At 46.5% G+C, this 18,650-nt stretch overlaps 7 non-coding genes and 2 pseudogenes across 7 annotated transcripts; all 9 read left to right on the top strand.

Annotated features, from left to right (window-relative positions):
- The first annotated feature begins 548 nt into the window (after positions 1 to 548).
- LOC130348076 (U2 spliceosomal RNA) lies at positions 549 to 739 on the top strand. The gene has a single exon (XR_008885871.1). It is a non-coding gene; the product is annotated as a U2 spliceosomal RNA (small nuclear RNA).
- A 2,092-nt stretch (positions 740 to 2,831) lies between these two features.
- Positions 2,832 to 3,022, top strand: LOC130348075 (U2 spliceosomal RNA). The gene has a single exon (XR_008885870.1). It is a non-coding gene; the product is annotated as a U2 spliceosomal RNA (small nuclear RNA).
- Positions 3,023 to 5,098: 2,076 nt separating this feature from the next.
- LOC130348074 (U2 spliceosomal RNA) lies at positions 5,099 to 5,289 on the top strand. The gene has a single exon (XR_008885869.1). It is a non-coding gene; the product is annotated as a U2 spliceosomal RNA (small nuclear RNA).
- A 2,084-nt stretch (positions 5,290 to 7,373) lies between these two features.
- Positions 7,374 to 7,564, top strand: LOC130348073 (U2 spliceosomal RNA). Its single transcript, XR_008885868.1, has one exon. It is a non-coding gene; the product is annotated as a U2 spliceosomal RNA (small nuclear RNA).
- A 2,095-nt stretch (positions 7,565 to 9,659) lies between these two features.
- Positions 9,660 to 9,850, top strand: LOC130348080 (U2 spliceosomal RNA). Its single transcript, XR_008885875.1, has one exon. It is a non-coding gene; the product is annotated as a U2 spliceosomal RNA (small nuclear RNA).
- A 2,096-nt stretch (positions 9,851 to 11,946) lies between these two features.
- On the top strand, positions 11,947 to 12,106 carry LOC130348042 (U2 spliceosomal RNA; annotated as a pseudogene).
- Positions 12,107 to 12,801: 695 nt separating this feature from the next.
- LOC130348095 (U2 spliceosomal RNA) lies at positions 12,802 to 12,981 on the top strand (annotated as a pseudogene).
- A 2,078-nt stretch (positions 12,982 to 15,059) lies between these two features.
- LOC130348071 (U2 spliceosomal RNA) lies at positions 15,060 to 15,250 on the top strand. The gene has a single exon (XR_008885867.1). It is a non-coding gene; the product is annotated as a U2 spliceosomal RNA (small nuclear RNA).
- A 2,076-nt stretch (positions 15,251 to 17,326) lies between these two features.
- On the top strand, positions 17,327 to 17,517 carry LOC130348078 (U2 spliceosomal RNA). The gene has a single exon (XR_008885873.1). It is a non-coding gene; the product is annotated as a U2 spliceosomal RNA (small nuclear RNA).
- Positions 17,518 to 18,650: the final 1,133 nt, after the last annotated feature.

Raw genomic sequence — 18,650 nt, 5'->3', positions numbered from 1 at the left:
TAGGGATTTGTGATGTCACCTAGAACCTTCACAGCAGCGACAGCTTTATGAGGAGCATCAGCACTGCTCTGCCTGAGCAGAACCATCACCGCCATAGGTTGTCAAATAACCCGGGTTTAACCCACACAGGTAAGTCCAATGGGGTGCAGGCATGTCCTCTATGCTTACAGCTTCCCGTGGGTGTTGGTTTGATACCGTTTGGGGACAGCCAAGGAGGCATCTGCAGGCAACAAAGGTAGGTGTGTGCTTGTGTGTGTGTTTCCTATGCAGATCCTAAGCCCAGTGTCACATGCAAGTAGGAGGAGTAAGAAGGGTTCCTGGCAAATCCGGGTTATGGATTGCATTTAAAAAGGCCCCGTGGGAGTGCAATGGGCCCCTGTCTTGCTGCTTAGCAATAATGGTATGGGTTTAGGTTCTGCTGTGTGTACTGGTGGTTGACTGCCCCCCAGCCCAGAGTGTGCATGGAAAATTGTCTGGCAGCCTCCCTGACAGCAAGCAGTGATAGTGCCCATGAAGGGCACCTTGTTGGGCCCGCCCCTTTCACGGTTATCGCTTCTCGGCCTTTTGGCTAAGATCAAGTGTAGTATCTGTTCTTATCAGTTTAATATCTGATACGTCCCCTATCTGGGGACCATATATTAAATGGATTTTTGAGAACGGGGGCCGATTTCGAAGCTTGCTTCCGTCGCCCTATGCATTGACCCGATATGGCAGTATCTTCGGGTACAGTGCACCACCCCCTTACAGGGTTAAAAAGAAAGATTCCTACTTTCATTGCTACCTGCTTGCTGGCTAGCCAGCTAGCCAGCCCTGTGGGCCTTGCTGCTGCTGCAGCCAAAAAACAAAAGGTGGTGCTGCTGCTGCTTCTGCTGCTTCTGCTTCTGCTTGTGTCTGGCCGCTGTTGGAGCGTCCAGGCACAGGACTTCTGCTGCTGCTGACTAAATGGCCTCCTTAATTGGATCATTTGAGTAGCCAGCACACCTGTGCAGGTAGGGCATGACATGATAGGCAGCTGCCTTGATAGCGGGTGGGTGCTGAATGTTCCTAATTGACAAAATAAGATTAATGCTTATGAAGAAATATAAAATCTCATCCCTTCCCCAATATCGCGCCACACCCCTACCCCTTAATTCCCTGGTTGAACTTGATGGACATATGTCTTTTTTCGACCGTACTAACTATGTAACTATGTAACATAACATGGGGGGGGGGGGGTCTCCTGGCTGTTCACACAGGTGTGTCATTGCTGTACATTGACCATGCATTGCTTCTGTGGTATTGCAAAGGCAAAGACAAATGCTTCCAGCCATCCATTGCACTAATGGATTGGTCATCAGCTGGCTGTCTATGTCCCGCATCAATATAGACCAAAGTACAGAGGGTTAGGCTATGCTATTGTGCACCTACCTGATGCATCAGAAGGTGCGAGGCCCTTGCTAAATTCTGTGCACAGACTTTGAGATCTATACTTTAGACTGTATCTAAACCTGCTCCAACATGGACTGACATTCTGGCCTACTTTCAGCCGATGCGACTTGTCTGTCGCTGAACAGTCGCTTTTTATGTATTCAGCACCTATGTATAATGTTGTAAAAATGCTCTAGAAGCTAAAGTCGCAGAAATGTCACACATATTTGGCCTGCAACTTTCTGTGCGACAAATTCAGACAGGAAAAATCAGTATAAATCCTTAGAAAATTATCCCCCAGTGTCTCCATCTGCTGGCGGTATTGAATAAGCATTGCTGCACTGATGGGGTATGCATTAGACGAAAAAAAAGAAGAAAAAGAAGAATAATACGCCCAGAAAAGAGGCGAAAAGGAGAAAAACGTAAAAAAACGTGAAAAAAAAGTAAGAGGAAGAGAAGGGAAAAAAAGGTGGAAATGGGTTTAAAAGTGATTTCGGCGGAGAAATATATATATATATATATATATATATATATATATATATATATATATACGCGCACACACACACATATATATAAACGTATTCTCCGTTGAGATATTGCAGCCGCTGCTGTGTCCAGGCCCAGGAGCCTTAGCACTGTGCTGTGATGTCACTCAATACCACTGACATCACTAGGTGTAAACAACATCTCTCCTTTGCTGTGTATGTGACTATGGAGCTGTTTGGTGATGTCGTCTATTATGGCCTTCATAGAAGCAACAGGAGATTGTTGCATCCATCTAGAACCCTCAGAACTACAGTGCTATGATGTCACTCACTTCCACAGGCCTTGCAGAGTGTAAACAACAACAATCCAGCTTTGTTGTGTATGTAACCATAGGGATTTGTGATGTCACCTAGAACCTTCACAGCAGCGACAGCTTTATGAGGAGCATCAGCACTGCTCTGCCTGAGCAGAACCATCACCGCCATAGGTTGTCAAATAACCCGGGTTTAACCCACACAGGTAAGTCCAATGGGGTGCAGGCATGTCCTCTATGCTTACAGCTTCCCGTGGGTGTTGGTTTGATACCGTTTGGGGACAGCCAAGGAGGCATCTGCAGGCAACAAAGGTAGGTGTGTGCTTGTGTGTGTGTTTCCTATGCAGATCCTAAGCCCAGTGTCACATGCAAGTAGGAGGAGTAAGAAGGGTTCCTGGCAAATCCGGGTTATGGATTGCATTTAAAAAGGCCCCGTGGGAGTGCAATGGGCCCCTGTCTTGCTGCTTAGCAATAATGGTATGGGTTTAGGTTCTGCTGTGTGTACTGGTGGTTGACTGCCCCCCAGCCCAGAGTGTGCATGGAAAATTGTCTGGCAGCCTCCCTGACAGCAAGCAGTGATAGTGCCGATGAAGGGCACCTTGTTGGGCCCGCCCCTTTCACGGTTATCGCTTCTCGGCCTTTTGGCTAAGATCAAGTGTAGTATCTGTTCTTATCAGTTTAATATCTGATACGTCCCCTATCTGGGGACCATATATTAAATGGATTTTTGAGAACGGGGGCCGATTTCGAAGCTTGCTTCCGTCGCCCTATGCATTGACCCGATATGGCAGTATCTTCGGGTACAGTGCACCACCCCCTTACAGGGTTAAAAAGAAAGATTCCTACTTTCATTGCTACCTGCTTGCTGGCTAGCCAGCTAGCCAGCCCTGTGGGCCTTGCTGCTGCTGCAGCCAAAAAACAAAAGGTGGTGCTGCTTCTGCTTCTGCTTGTGTCTGGCCGCTGTTGGAGCGTCCAGGCACAGGACTTCTGCTGCTGCTGACTAAATGGCCTCCTTAATTGGATCATTTGAGTAGCCAGCACACCTGTGCAGGTAGGGCATGACATGATAGGCAGCTGCCTTGATAGCGGGTGGGTGCTGAATGTTCCTAATTGACAAAATAAGATTAATGCTTATGAAGAAATATAAAATCTCATCCCTTCCCCAATACCGCGCCACACCCCTACCCCTTAATTCCCTGGTTGAACTTGATGGACATATGTCTTTTTTCGACCGTACTAACTATGTAACTATGTAACATAACATGGGGGGGGGGGGGTCTCCTGGCTGTTCACACAGGTGTGTCATTGCTGTACATTGACCATGCATTGCTTCTGTGGTATTGCAAAGGCAAAGACAAATGCTTCCAGCCATCCATTGCACTAATGGATTGGTCATCAGCTGGCTGTCTATGTCCCGCATCAATATAGACCAAAGTACAGAGGGTTAGGCTATGCTATTGTGCACCTACCTGATGCATCAGAAGGTGCGAGGCCCTTGCTAAATTCTGTGCACAGACTTTGAGATCTATACTTTAGACTGTATCTAAACCTGCTCCAACATGGACTGACATTCTGGCCTACTTTCAGCCGATGCGACTTGTCTGTCGCTGAACAGTCGCTTTTTATGTATTCAGCACCTATGTATAATGTTGTAAAAATGCTCTAGAAGCTAAAGTCGCAGAAATGTCACACATATTTGGCCTGCAACTTTCTGTGCGACAAATTCAGACAGGAAAAATCAGTATAAATCCTTAGAAAATTATCCCCCAGTGTCTCCATCTGCTGGCGGTATTGAATAAGCATTGCTGCACTGATGGGGTATGCATTAGACAAAAAAAAAGAAGAAAAAGAAGAAAAATACGCCCAGAAGAGAGGCGAAAAGGAGAAAAACGTAAAAAAACGTGAAAAAAAAGTAAGAGGAAGAGAAGGGAAAAAAAGGTGGAAATGGGTTTAAAAGTGATTTCGGCAGAGAATATATATATATATATATATATATATATATATATATATATATATACGCGCACACACACACACATATATATAAACGTATTCTCCGTTGAGATATTGCAGCCGCTGCTGTGTCCAGGCCCAGGAGCCTTAGCACTGTGCTGTGATGTCACTCAATACCACTGACATCACTAGGTGTAAACAACATCTCTCCTTTGCTGTGTATGTGACTATGGAGCTGTTTGGTGATGTCGTCTATTATGGCCTTCATAGAAGCAACAGGAGATTGTTGCATCCATCTAGAACCCTCAGAACTACAGTGCTATGATGTCACTCACTTCCACAGGCCTTGCAGAGTGTAAACAACAACAACCCAGCTTTGTTGTGTATGTAACCATAGGGATTTGTGATGTCACCTAGAACCTTCACAGCAGCGACAGCTTTATGAGGAGCATCAGCACTGCTCTGCCTGAGCAGAACCATCACCGCCATAGGTTGTCAAATAACCCGGGTTTAACCCACACAGGTAAGTCCAATGGGGTGCAGGCATGTCCTCTATGCTTACAGCTTCCCGTGGGTGTTGGTTTGATACCGTTTGGGGACAGCCAAGGAGGCATCTGCAGGCAACAAAGGTAGGTGTGTGCTTGTGTGTGTGTTTCCTATGCAGATCCTAAGCCCAGTGTCACATGCAAGTAGGAGGAGTAAGAAGGGTTCCTGGCAAATCCGGGTTATGGATTGCATTTAAAAAGGCCCCGTGGGAGTGCAATGGGCCCCTGTCTTGCTGCTTAGCAATAATGGTATGGGTTTAGGTTCTGCTGTGTGTACTGGTGGTTGACTGCCCCCCAGCCCAGAGTGTGCATGGAAAATTGTCTGGCAGCCTCCCTGACAGCAAGCAGTGATAGTGCCCATGAAGGGCACCTTGTTGGGCCCGCCCCTTTCACGGTTATCGCTTCTCGGCCTTTTGGCTAAGATCAAGTGTAGTATCTGTTCTTATCAGTTTAATATCTGATACGTCCCCTATCTGGGGACCATATATTAAATGGATTTTTGAGAACGGGGGCCGATTTCGAAGCTTGCTTCCGTCGCCCTATGCATTGACCCGATATGGCAGTATCTTCGGGTACAGTGCACCACCCCCTTACAGGGTTAAAAAGAAAGATTCCTACTTTCATTGCTACCTGCTTGCTGGCTAGCCAGCTAGCCAGCCCTGTGGGCCTTGCTGCTGCTGCAGCCAAAAAACAAAAGGTGGTGCTGCTGCTGCTTCTGCTGCTTCTGCTTCTGCTTGTGTCTGGCCGCTGTTGGAGCGTCCAGGCACAGGACTTCTGCTGCTGCTGACTAAATGGCCTCCTTAATTGGATCATTTGAGTAGCCAGCACACCTGTGCAGGTAGGGCATGACATGATAGGCAGCTGCCTTGATAGCGGGTGGGTGCTGAATGTTCCTAATTGACAAAATAAGATTAATGCTTATGAAGAAATATAAAATCTCATCCCTTCCCCAATATCGCGCCACACCCCTACCCCTTAATTCCCTGGTTGAACTTGATGGACATATGTCTTTTTTCGACCGTACTAACTATGTAACTATGTAACATAACATGGGGGGGGGGGGGGGTCTCCTGGCTGTTCACACAGGTGTGTCATTGCTGTACATTGACCATGCATTGCTTCTGTGGTATTGCAAAGGCAAAGACAAATGCTTCCAGCCATCCATTGCACTAATGGATTGGTCATCAGCTGGCTGTCTATGTCCCGCATCAATATAGACCAAAGTACAGAGGGTTAGGCTATGCTATTGTGCACCTACCTGATGCATCAGAAGGTGCGAGGCCCTTGCTAAATTCTGTGCACAGACTTTGAGATCTATACTTTAAACTGTATCTAAACCTGCTCCAACATGGACTGACATTCTGGCCTACTTTCAGCCGATGCGACTTGTCTGTCGCTGAACAGTCGCTTTTTATGTATTCAGCACCTATGTATAATGTTGTAAAAATGCTCTAGAAGCTAAAGTCGCAGAAATGTCACACATATTTGGCCTGCAACTTTCTGTGCGACAAATTCAGACAGGAAAAATCAGTATAAATCCTTAGAAAATTATCCCCCAGTGTCTCCATCTGCTGGCGGTATTGAATAAGCATTGCTGCACTGATGGGGTATGCATTAGACGAAAAAAAAGAAGAAAAAGAAGAATAATACGCCCAGAAAAGAGGCGAAAAGGAGAAAAACGTGAAAAAAAAGTAAGAGGAAGAGAAGGGAAAAAAAGGTGGAAATGGGTTTAAAAGTGATTTTGGCGGAGAAATATATATATATATATATATATATATATATATATATATATATATATACGCGCACACACACACATATATATAAACGTATTCTCCGTTGAGATATTGCAGCCGCTGCTGTGTCCAGGCCCAGGAGCCTTAGCACTGTGCTGTGATGTCACTCAATACCACTGACATCACTAGGTGTAAACAACATCTCTCCTTTGCTGTGTATGTGACTATGGAGCTGTTTGGTGATGTCGTCTATTATGGCCTTCATAGAAGCAACAGGAGATTGTTGCATCCATCTAGAACCCTCAGAACTACAGTGCTATGATGTCACTCACTTCCACAGGCCTTGCAGAGTGTAAACAACAACAACCCAGCTTTGTTGTGTATGTAACCATAGGGATTTGTGATGTCACCTAGAACCTTCACAGCAGCGACAGCTTTATGAGGAGCATCAGCACTGCTCTGCCTGAGCAGAACCATCACCGCCATAGGTTGTCAAATAACCCGGGTTTAACCCACACAGGTAAGTCCAATGGGGTGCAGGCATGTCCTCTATGCTTACAGCTTCCCGTGGGTGTTGGTTTGATACCGTTTGGGGACAGCCAAGGAGGCATCTGCAGGCAACAAAGGTAGGTGTGTGCTTGTGTGTGTGTTTCCTATGCAGATCCTCAGCCCAGTGTCACATGCAAGTAGGAGGAGTAAGAAGGGTTCCTGGCAAATCCGGGTTATGGATTGCATTTAAAAAGGCCCCGTGGGAGTGCAATGGGCCCCTGTCTTGCTGCTTAGCAATAATGGTATGGGTTTAGGTTCTGCTGTGTGTACTGGTGGTTGACTGCCCCCCAGCCCAGAGTGTGCATGGAAAATTGTCTGGCAGCCTCCCTGACAGCAAGCAGTGATAGTGCCCATGAAGGGCACCTTGTTGGGCCCGCCCCTTTCACGGTTATCGCTTCTCGGCCTTTTGGCTAAGATCAAGTGTAGTATCTGTTCTTATCAGTTTAATATCTGATACGTCCCCTATCTGGGGACCATATATTAAATGGATTTTTGAGAACGGGGGCCGATTTCGAAGCTTGCTTCCGTCGCCCTATGCATTGACCCGATATGGCAGTATCTTCGGGTACAGTGCACCACCCCCTTACAGGGTTAAAAAGAAAGATTCCTACTTTCATTGCTACCTGCTTGCTGGCTAGCCAGCTAGCCAGCCCTGTGGGCCTTGCTGCTGCTGCAGCCAAAAAACAAAAGGTGGTGCTGCTGCTGCTTCTGCTGCTTCTGCTTCTGCTTGTGTCTGGCCGCTGTTGGAGCGTCCAGGCACAGGACTTCTGCTGCTGCTGACTAAATGGCCTCCTTAATTGGATAATTTGAGTAGCCAGCACACCTGTGCAGGTAGGGCATGACATGATAGGCAGCTGCCTTGATAGCGGGTGGGTGCTGAATGTTCCTAATTGACAAAATAAGATTAATGCTTATGAAGAAATATAAAATCTCATCCCTTCCCCAATATCGCGCCACACCCCTACCCCTTAATTCCCTGGTTGAACTTGATGGACATATGTCTTTTTTCGACCGTACTAACTATGTAACTATGTAACATAACATGGGGGGGGGGGGGGGGTCTCCTGGCTGTTCACACAGGTGTGTCATTGCTGTACATTGACCATGCATTGCTTCTGTGGTATTGCAAAGGCAAAGACAAATGCTTCCAGCCATCCATTGCACTAATGGATTGGTCATCAGCTGGCTGTCTATGTCCCGCATCAATATAGACCAAAGTACAGAGGGTTAGGCTATGCTATTGTGCACCTACCTGATGCATCAGAAGGTGCGAGGCCCTTGCTAAATTCTGTGCACAGACTTTGAGATCTATACTTTAGACTGTATCTAAACCTGCTCCAACATGGACTGACATTCTGGCCTACTTTCAGCCGATGCGACTTGTCTGTCGCTGAACAGTCGCTTTTTATGTATTCAGCACCTATGTATAATGTTGTAAAAATGCTCTAGAAGCTAAAGTCGCAGAAATGTCACACATATTTGGCCTGCAACTTTCTGTGCGACAAATTCAGACAGGAAAAATCAGTATAAATCCTTAGAAAATTATCCCCCAGTGTCTCTATCTGCTGGCGGTATTGAATAAGCATTGCTGCACTGATGGGGTATGCATTAGACGAAAAAAAAGAAGAAAAAGAAGAATAATACGCCCAGAAAAGAGGCGAAAAGGAGAAAAACGTAAAAAAACGTGAAAAAAAAGTAAGAGGAAGAGAAGGGAAAAAAAGGTGGAAATGGGTTTAAAAGTGATTTCGGCGGAGAAATATATATATATATATATATATATATATATATATATATGTATATATACGCGCACACACACACATATATATAAACGTATTCTCCGTTGAGATATTGCAGCCGCTGCTGTGTCCAGGCCCAGGAGCCTTAGCACTGTGCTGTGATGTCACTCAATACCACTGACATCACTAGGTGTAAACAACATCTCTCCTTTGCTGTGTATGTGACTATGGAGCTGTTTGGTGATGTCGTCTATTATGGCCTTCATAGAAGCAACAGGAGATTGTTGCATCCATCTAGAACCCTCAGAACTACAGTGCTATGATGTCACTCACTTCCACAGGCCTTGCAGAGTGTAAACAACAACAACCCAGCTTTGTTGTGTATGTAACCATAGGGATTTGTGATGTCACCTAGAACCTTCACAGCAGCGACAGCTTTATGAGGAGCATCAGCACTGCTCTGCCTGAGCAGAACCATCACCGCCATAGGTTGTCAAATAACCCGGGTTTAACCCACACAGGTAAGTCCAATGGGGTGCAGGCATGTCCTCTATGCTTACAGCTTCCCGTGGGTGTTGGTTTGATACCGTTTGGGGACAGCCAAGGAGGCATCTGCAGGCAACAAAGGTAGGTGTGTGCTTGTGTGTGTGTTTCCTATGCAGATCCTAAGCCCAGTGTCACATGCAAGTAGGAGGAGTAAGAAGGGTTCCTGGCAAATCCGGGTTATGGATTGCATTTAAAAAGGCCCCGTGGGAGTGCAATGGGCCCCTGTCTTGCTGCTTAGCAATAATGGTATGGGTTTAGGTTCTGCTGTGTGTACTGGTGGTTGACTGCCCCCCAGCCCAGAGTGTGCATGGAAAATTGTCTGGCAGCCTCCCTGACAGCAAGCAGTGATAGTGCCCATGAAGGGCACCTTCTTGGGCCCGCCCCTTTCACGGTTATTGCTTCTCGGCCTTTTGGCTAAGATCAAGTGTAGTATCTGTTCTTATCAGTTTAATATCTGATACGTCCCCTATCTGGGGACCATATATTAAATGGATTTTTGAGAACGGGGGCCGATTTCGAAGCTTGCTTCCGTCGCCCTATGCATTGACCCGATATGGCAGTATCTTCGGGTACAGTGCACCACCCCCTTACAGGGTTAAAAAGAAAGATTCCTACTTTCATTGCTACCTGCTTGCTGGCTAGCCAGCTAGCCAGCCCTGTGGGCCTTGCTGCTGCTGCAGCCAAAAAACAAAAGGTGGTGCTGCTGCTGCTTCTGCTGCTTCTGCTTCTGCTTGTGTCTGGCCGCTGTTGGAGCGTCCAGGCACAGGACTTCTGCTGCTGCTGACTAAATGGCCTCCTTAATTGGATCATTTGAGTAGCCAGCACACCTGTGCAGGTAGGGCATGACATGATAGGCAGCTGCCTTGATAGCGGGTGGGTGCTGAATGTTCCTAATTGACAAAATAAGATTAATGCTTATGAAGAAATATAAAATCTCATCCCTTCCCCAATATCGCGCCACACCCCTACCCCTTAATTCCCTGGTTGAACTTGATGGACATATGTCTTTTTTCGACCGTACTAACTATGTAACTATGTAACATAACATGGGGGGGGGGGGGGGGGTCTCCTGGCTGTTCACACAGGTGTGTCATTGCTGTACATTGACCATGCATTGCTTCTGTGGTATTGCAAAGGCAAAGACAAATGCTTCCAGCCATCCATTGCACTAATGGATTGGTCATCAGCTGGCTGTCTATGTCCCGCATCAATATAGACCAAAGTACAGAGGGTTAGGCTATGCTATTGTGCACCTACCTGATGCATCAGAAGGTGCGAGGCCCTTGCTAAATTCTGTGCACAGACTTTGAGATCTATACTTTAGACTGTATCTAAACCTGCTCCAACATGGACTGACATTCTGGCCTACTTTCAGCCGATGCGACTTGTCTGTCGCTGAACAGTCGCTTTTTATGTATTCAGCACCTATGTATAATGTTGTAAAAATGCTCTAGAAGCTAAAGTCGCAGAAATGTCACACATATTTGGCCTGCAACTTTCTGTGCGACAAATTCAGACAGGAAAAATCAGTATAAATCCTTAGAAAATTATCCCCCAGTGTCTCCATCTGCTGGCGGTATTGAATAAGCATTGCTGCACTGATGGGGTATGCATTAGACGAAAAAAAAGAAGAAAAAGAAGAATAATACGCCCAGAAAAGAGGCGAAAAGGAGAAAAACGTAAAAAAACGTGAAAAAAAAGTAAGAGGAAGAGAAGGGAAAAAAAGGTGGAAATGGGTTTAAAAGTGATTTCGGCGGAGAAATATATATATATATATATATATATATATATATATATATATATATACGCGCACACACACACACATATATATAAACGTATTCTCCGTTGAGATATTGCAGCCGCTGCTGTGTCCAGGCCCAGGAGCCTTAGCACTGTGCTGTGATGTCACTCAATACCACTGACATCACTAGGTGTAAACAACATCTCTCCTTTGCTGTGTATGTGACTATGGAGCTGTTTGGTGATGTCGTCTATTATGGCCTTCATAGAAGCAACAGGAGATTGTTGCATCCATCTAGAACCCTCAGAACTACAGTGCTATGATGTCACTCACTTCCACAGGCCTTGCAGAGTGTAAACAACAACAACCCAGCTTTGTTGTGTATGTAACCATAGGGATTTGTGATGTCACCTAGAACCTTCACAGCAGCGACAGCTTTATGAGGAGCATCAGCACTGCTCTGCCTGAGCAGAACCATCACCGCCATAGGTTGTCAAATAACCCGGGTTTAACCCACACAGGTAAGTCCAATGGGGTGCAGGCATGTCCTCTATGCTTACAGCTTCCCGTGGGTGTTGGTTTGATACCGTTTGGGGACAGCCAAGGAGGCATCTGCAGGCAACAAAGGTAGGTGTGTGCTTGTGTGTGTGTTTCCTATGCAGATCCTAAGCCCAGTGTCACATGCAAGTAGGAGGAGTAAGAAGGGTTCCTGGCAAATCCGGGTTATGGATTGCATTTAAAAAGGCCCCGTGGGAGTGCAATGGGCCCCTGTCTTGCTGCTTAGCAATAATGGTATGGGTTTAGGTTCTGCTGTGTGTACTGGTGGTTGACTGCCCCCCAGCCCAGAGTGTGCATGGAAAATTGTCTGGCAGCCTCCCTGACAGCAAGCAGTGATAGTGCCCATGAAGGGCACCTTGTTGGGCCCGCCCCTTTCACGGTTATCGCTTCTCGGCCTTTTGGCTAAGATCAAGTGTAGTATCTGTTCTTATCAGTTTTCATGCTGGTGGGGATGGGTGCTGCATGGAGGATGCAGGTGTACCAGGGCTTTCCGGGGCTGGTTCTGAGGAATCAGCTCGACGGCTGCCCCGATGTGACCTGTTCCCTCCGGGTCTCGCCATGAGGCTGAGAGGGTCTAGAGCCGAGGTACTTTTGTGCCTCGGGGAGTGGTGACCCCGAGGTGCCGAAACTCACTGGGAGAATAGGCTCACTGAGTTGAAGCACGGGCACCATAATCTCTTCACCTTGTGGCACTCACCTCTTGATTCCCGGCCTTCTGGCTAGGATCAGAGAAATTTTTATAGATCCGGCCGGATGTCCGGGCAGTATATCTGCACACATTCACTTATTTATTTATTTTTTGTCTCACTGTGTCACTTTTTGCGTGTTGTGTGTTCACAGGATTTGTCAGGATGCGGTAGCCCTTCTGGGTGTCCCTCCTGGCGGTCTAGGGGAGGTGTGTGTGGCCATTAGGTTCCGCACCTCCCTGCAAACACCCCGGGTACTCCTGCTTCGCAGGGTACCTACCGTAATCGGCTCTGCGGGCAGATACCTTGGCTAACGCCAAGGGGGATGCCGCGAGCATTTGTGGTCTCCTAGTAGCTTCGGCGAAAAGGGACATCGAACCTGGAACCTCGCAGGTACCTTTTGGTCCGGAGGCGAAGGGTAAGGTTTGTTGGGGGGCCTCTCTCCTATCGGAGAAGGGCTTGCGATAGACCGCATCCTTTGTGCACGTTTTTTTTTTAGTGTAACACGTTTGCACTTTTTCTTGCACTTTGGGTGAATTGAAAGCACGTTCCTCGGCTTTAGATAAAAAAAAAAAAAATCTGTTCTTATCAGTTTAATATCTGATACGTCCCCTATCTGGGGACCATATATTAAATGGATTTTTGAGAACGGGGGCCGATTTCGAAGCTTGCTTCCGTCGCCCTATGCATTGACCCGATATGGCAGTATCTTCGGGTACAGTGCACCACCCCCTTACAGGGTTAAAAAGAAAGATTCCTACTTTCATTGCTACCTGCTTGCTGGCTAGCCAGCTAGCCAGCCCTGTGGGCCTTGCTGCTGCTGCAGCCAAAAAACAAAAGGTGGTGCTGCTGCTGCTTCTGCTGCTTCTGCTTCTGCTTGTGTCTGGCCGCTGTTGGAGCGTCCAGGCACAGGACTTCTGCTGCTGCTGACTAAATGGCCTCCTTAATTGGATCATTTGAGTAGCCAGCACACCTGTGCAGGTAGGGCATGACATGATAGGCAGCTGCCTTGATAGCGGGTGGGTCCTGAATGTTCCTAATTGACAAAATAAGATTAATGCTTATGAAGAAATATAAAATCTCATCCCTTCCCCAATATCGCGCCACACCCCTACCCCTTAATTCCCTGGTTGAACTTGATGGACATATGTCTTTTTTCGACCGTACTAACTATGTAACTATGTAACATAACATGGGGGGGGGGGGGGGTCTCCTGGCTGTTCACACAGGTGTGTCATTGCTGTACATTGACCATGCATTGCTTCTGTGGTATTGCAAAGGCAAAGACAAATGCTTCCAGCCATCCATTGCACTAATGGATTGGTCATCAGCTGTCTGTCTATGTCCCGCATCAATATAGACCAAAGTACAGAGGGTTAGGCTATGCTATTGTGCACCTACCTGATGCATCAGAAGGTGCGAGGCCCTTGCTAAATTCTGTGCACAGACTTTGAGATCTATACTTTAGACTGTATCTAAACCTGCTCCAACATGGACTGACATTCTGGCCTACTTTCAGCCGATGCGACTTGTCTGTCGCTGAACAGTCGCTTTTTATGTATTCAGCACCTATGTATAATGTTGTAAAAATGCTCTAGAAGCTAAAGTCGCAGAAATGTCACACATATTTGGCCTGCAACTTTCTGTGCGACAAATTCAGACAGGAAAAATCAGTATAAATCCTTAGAAAATTATCCCCCAGTGTCTCCATCTGCTGGCGGTATTGAATAAGCATTGCTGCACTGATGGGGTATGCATTAGACGAAAAAAAAGAAGAAAAAGAAGAATAATACGCCCAGAAAAGAGGCGAAAAGGAGAAAAACGTGAAAAAAAAGTAAGAGGAAGAGAAGGGAAAAAAAGGTGGAAATGGGTTTAAAAGTGATTTCGGCGGAGAAATATATATATATATATATATATATATATATATATATATATACGCGCACACACACACATATATATAAACGTATTCTCCGTTGAGATATTGCAGCCGCTGCTGTGTCCAGGCCCAGGAGCCTTAGCACTGTGCTGTGATGTCACTCAATACCACTGACATCACTAGGTGTAAACAACATCTCTCCTTTGCTGTGTATGTGACTATGGAGCTGTTTGGTGATGTCGTCTATTATGGCCTTCATAGAAGCAACAGGAGATTGTTGCATCCATCTAGAACCCTCAGAACTACAGTGCTATGATGTCACTCACTTCCACAGGCCTTGCAGAGTGTAAACAACAACAACCCAGCTTTGTTGTGTATGTAACCATAGGGATTTGTGATGTCACCTAGAACCTTCACAGCAGCGACAGCTTTATGAGGAGCATCAGCACTGCTCTGCCTGAGCAGAACCATCACCGCCATAGGTTGTCAAATAACCCGGGTTTAACCCACACAGGTAAGTCCAATGGGGTGCAGGCATGTCCTTTATGCTTACAGCTTCCCGTGGGTGTTGGTTTGATACCGTTTGGGGACAGCCAAGGAGGCATCTGCAGGCAACAAAGGTAGGTGTGTGCTTGTGTGTGTGTTTCCTATGCAGATCCTCAGCCCAGTGTCACATGCAAGTAGGAGGAGTAAGAAGGGTTCCTGGCAAATCCGGGTTATGGATTGCATTTAAAAAGGCCCCGTGGGAGTGCAATGGGCCCCTGTCTTGCTGCTTAGCAATAATGGTATGGGTTTAGGTTCTGCTGTGTGTACTGGTGGTTGACTGCCCCCCAGCCCAGAGTGTGCATGGAAAATTGTCTGGCAGCCTCCCTGACAGCAAGCAGTGATAGTGCCCATGAAGGGCACCTTGTTGGGCCCGCCCCTTTCACGGTTATCGCTTCTCGGCCTTTTGGCTAAGATCAAGTGTAGTATCTGTTCTTATCAGTTTAATATCTGATACGTCCCCTATCTGGGGACCATATATTAAATGGATTTTTGAGAACGGGGGCCGATTTCGAAGCTTGCTTCCGTCGCCCTATGCATTGACCCGATATGGCAGTATCTTCGGGTACAGTGCACCACCCCCTTACAGGGTTAAAAAGAAAGATTCCTACTTTCATTGCTACCTGCTTGCTGGCTAGCCAGCTAGCCAGCCCTGTGGGCCTTGCTGCTGCTGCAGCCAAAAAACAAAAGGTGGTGCTGCTGCTGCTTCTGCTGCTTCTGCTTCTGCTTGTGTCTGGCCGCTGTTGGAGCGTCCAGGCACAGGACTTCTGCTGCTGCTGACTAAATGGCCTCCTTAATTGGATCATTTGAGTAGCCAGCACACCTGTGCAGGTAGGGCATGACATGATAGGCAGCTGCCTTGATAGCGGGTGGGTGCTGAATGTTCCTAATTGACAAAATAAGATTAATGCTTATGAAGAAATATAAAATCTCATCCCTTCCCCAATATCGCGCCACACCCCTACCCCTTAATTCCCTGGTTGAACTTGATGGACATATGTCTTTTTTCGACCGTACTAACTATGTAACTATGTAACATAACATGGGGGGGGGGGGGTCTCCTGGCTGTTCACACAGGTGTGTCATTGCTGTACATTGACCATGCATTGCTTCTGTGGTATTGCAAAGGCAAAGACAAATGCTTCCAGCCATCCATTGCACTAATGGATTGGTCATCAGCTGGCTGTCTATGTCCCGCATCAATAAAGACCAAAGTACAGAGGGTTAGGCTATGCTATTGTGCACCTACCTGATGCATCAGAAGGTGCGAGGCCCTTGCTAAATTCTGTGCACAGACTTTGAGATCTATACTTTAGACTGTATCTAAACCTGCTCCAACATGGACTGACATTCTGGCCTACTTTCAGCCGATGCGACTTGTCTGTCGCTGAACAGTCGCTTTTTATGTATTCAGCACCTATGTATAATGTTGTAAAAATGCTCTAGAAGCTAAAGTCGCAGAAATGTCACACATATTTGGCCTGCAACTTTCTGTGCGACAAATTCAGACAGGAAAAATCAGTATAAATCCTTAGAAAATTATCCCCCAGTGTCTCCATCTGCTGGCGGTATTGAATAAGCATTGCTGCACTGATGGGGTATGCATTAGACGAAAAAAAAGAAGAAAAAGAAGAATAATACGCCCAGAAAAGAGGCGAAAAGGAGAAAAACGTAAAAAAACGTGAAAAAAAAGTAAGAGGAAGAGAAGGGAAAAAAAGGTGGAAATGGGTTTAAAAGTGATTTCGGCGGAGAAATATATATATATATATATATATGTATATATACGCGCACACACACACATATATATAAACGTATTCTCCGTTGAGATATTGCAGCCGCTGCTGTGTCCAGGCCCAGGAGCCTTAGCACTGTGCTGTGATGTCACTCAATACCACTGACATCACTAGGTGTAAACAACATCTCTCCTTTGCTGTGTATGTGACTATGGAGCTGTTTGGTGATGTCGTCTATTATGGCCTTCATAGAAGCAACAGGAGATTGTTGCATCCATCTAGAACCCTCAGAACTACAGTGCTATGATGTCACTCACTTCCACAGGCCTTGCAGAGTGTAAACAACAACAACCCAGCTTTGTTGTGTATGTAACCATAGGGATTTGTGATGTCACCTAGAACCTTCACAGCAGCGACAGCTTTATGAGGAGCATCAGCACTGCTCTGCCTGAGCAGAACCATCACCGCCATAGGTTGTCAAATAACCCGGGTTTAACCCACACAGGTAAGTCCAATGGGGTGCAGGCATGTCCTCTATGCTTACAGCTTCCCGTGGGTGTTGGTTTGATACCGTTTGGGGACAGCCAAGGAGGCATCTGCAGGCAACAAAGGTAGGTGTGTGCTTGTGTGTGTGTTTCCTATGCAGATCCTAAGCCCAGTGTCACATGCAAGTAGGAGGAGTAAGAAGGGTTCCTGGCAAATCCGGGTTATGGATTGCATTTAAAAAGGCCCCGTGGGAGTGCAATGGGCCCCTGTCTTGCTGCTTAGCAATAATGGTATGGGTTTAGGTTCTGCTGTGTGTACTGGTGGTTGACTGCCCCCCAGCCCAGAGTGTGCATGGAAAATTGTCTGGCAGCCTCCCTGACAGCAAGCAGTGATAGTGCCCATGAAGGGCACCTTCTTGGGCCCGCCCCTTTCACGGTTATTGCTTCTCGGCCTTTTGGCTAAGATCAAGTGTAGTATCTGTTCTTATCAGTTTAATATCTGATACGTCCCCTATCTGGGGACCATATATTAAATGGATTTTTGAGAACGGGGGCCGATTTCGAAGCTTGCTTCCGTCGCCCTATGCATTGACCCGATATGGCAGTATCTTCGGGTACAGTGCACCACCCCCTTACAGGGTTAAAAAGAAAGATTCCTACTTTCATTGCTACCTGCTTGCTGGCTAGCCAGCTAGCCAGCCCTGTGGGCCTTGCTGCTGCTGCAGCCAAAAAACAAAAGGTGGTGCTGCTGCTGCTTCTGCTGCTTCTGCTTCTGCTTGTGTCTGGCCGCTGTTGGAGCGTCCAGGCACAGGACTTCTGCTGCTGCTGACTAAATGGCCTCCTTAATTGGATCATTTGAGTAGCCAGCACACCTGTGCAGGTAGGGCATGACATGATAGGCAGCTGCCTTGATAGCGGGTGGGTGCTGAATGTTCCTAATTGACAAAATAAGATTAATGCTTATGAAGAAATATAAAATCTCATCCCTTCCCCAATATCGCGCCACACCCCTACCCCTTAATTCCCTGGTTGAACTACTTGATGGACATATGTCTTTTTTCGACCGTACTAACTATGTAACTATGTAACATAACATGGGGGGGGGGGGGGGTCTCCTGGCTGTTCACACAGGTGTGTCATTGCTGTACATTGACCATGCATTGCTTCTGTGGTATTGCAAAGGCAAAGACAAATGCTTCCAGCCATCCATTGCACTAATGGATTGGTCATCAGCTGGCTGTCTATGTCCCGCATCAATATAGACCAAAGTACAGAGGGTTAGGCTATGCTATTGTGCACCTACCTGATGCATCAGAAGGTGCGAGGCCCTTGCTAAATTCTGTGCACAGACTTTGAGATCTATACTTTAGACTGTATCTAAACCTGCTCCAACATGGACTGACATTCTGGCCTACTTTCAGCCGATGCGACTTGTCTGTCGCTGAACAGTCGCTTTTTATGTATTCAGCACCTATGTATAATGTTGTAAAAATGCTCTAGAAGCTAAAGTCGCAGAAATGTCACACATATTTGGCCTGCAACTTTCTGTGCGACAAATTCAGACAGGAAAAATCAGTATAAATCCTTAGAAAATTATCCCCCAGTGTCTCCATCTGCTGGCGGTATTGAATAAGCATTGCTGCACTGATGGGGTATGCATTAGACGAAAAAAAAGAAGAAAAAGAAGAATAATACGCCCAGAAAAGAGGCGAAAAGGAGAAAAACGTAAAAAAACGTGAAAAAAAAGTAAGAGGAAGAGAAGG

Source organism: Hyla sarda, unplaced genomic scaffold (genome assembly GCF_029499605.1).
Source record: "Hyla sarda isolate aHylSar1 unplaced genomic scaffold, aHylSar1.hap1 scaffold_864, whole genome shotgun sequence".
Lineage (NCBI taxonomy): Eukaryota > Metazoa > Chordata > Amphibia > Anura > Hylidae > Hyla > Hyla sarda.
This window is presented reverse-complemented; position numbering and strand designations above follow the sequence as displayed.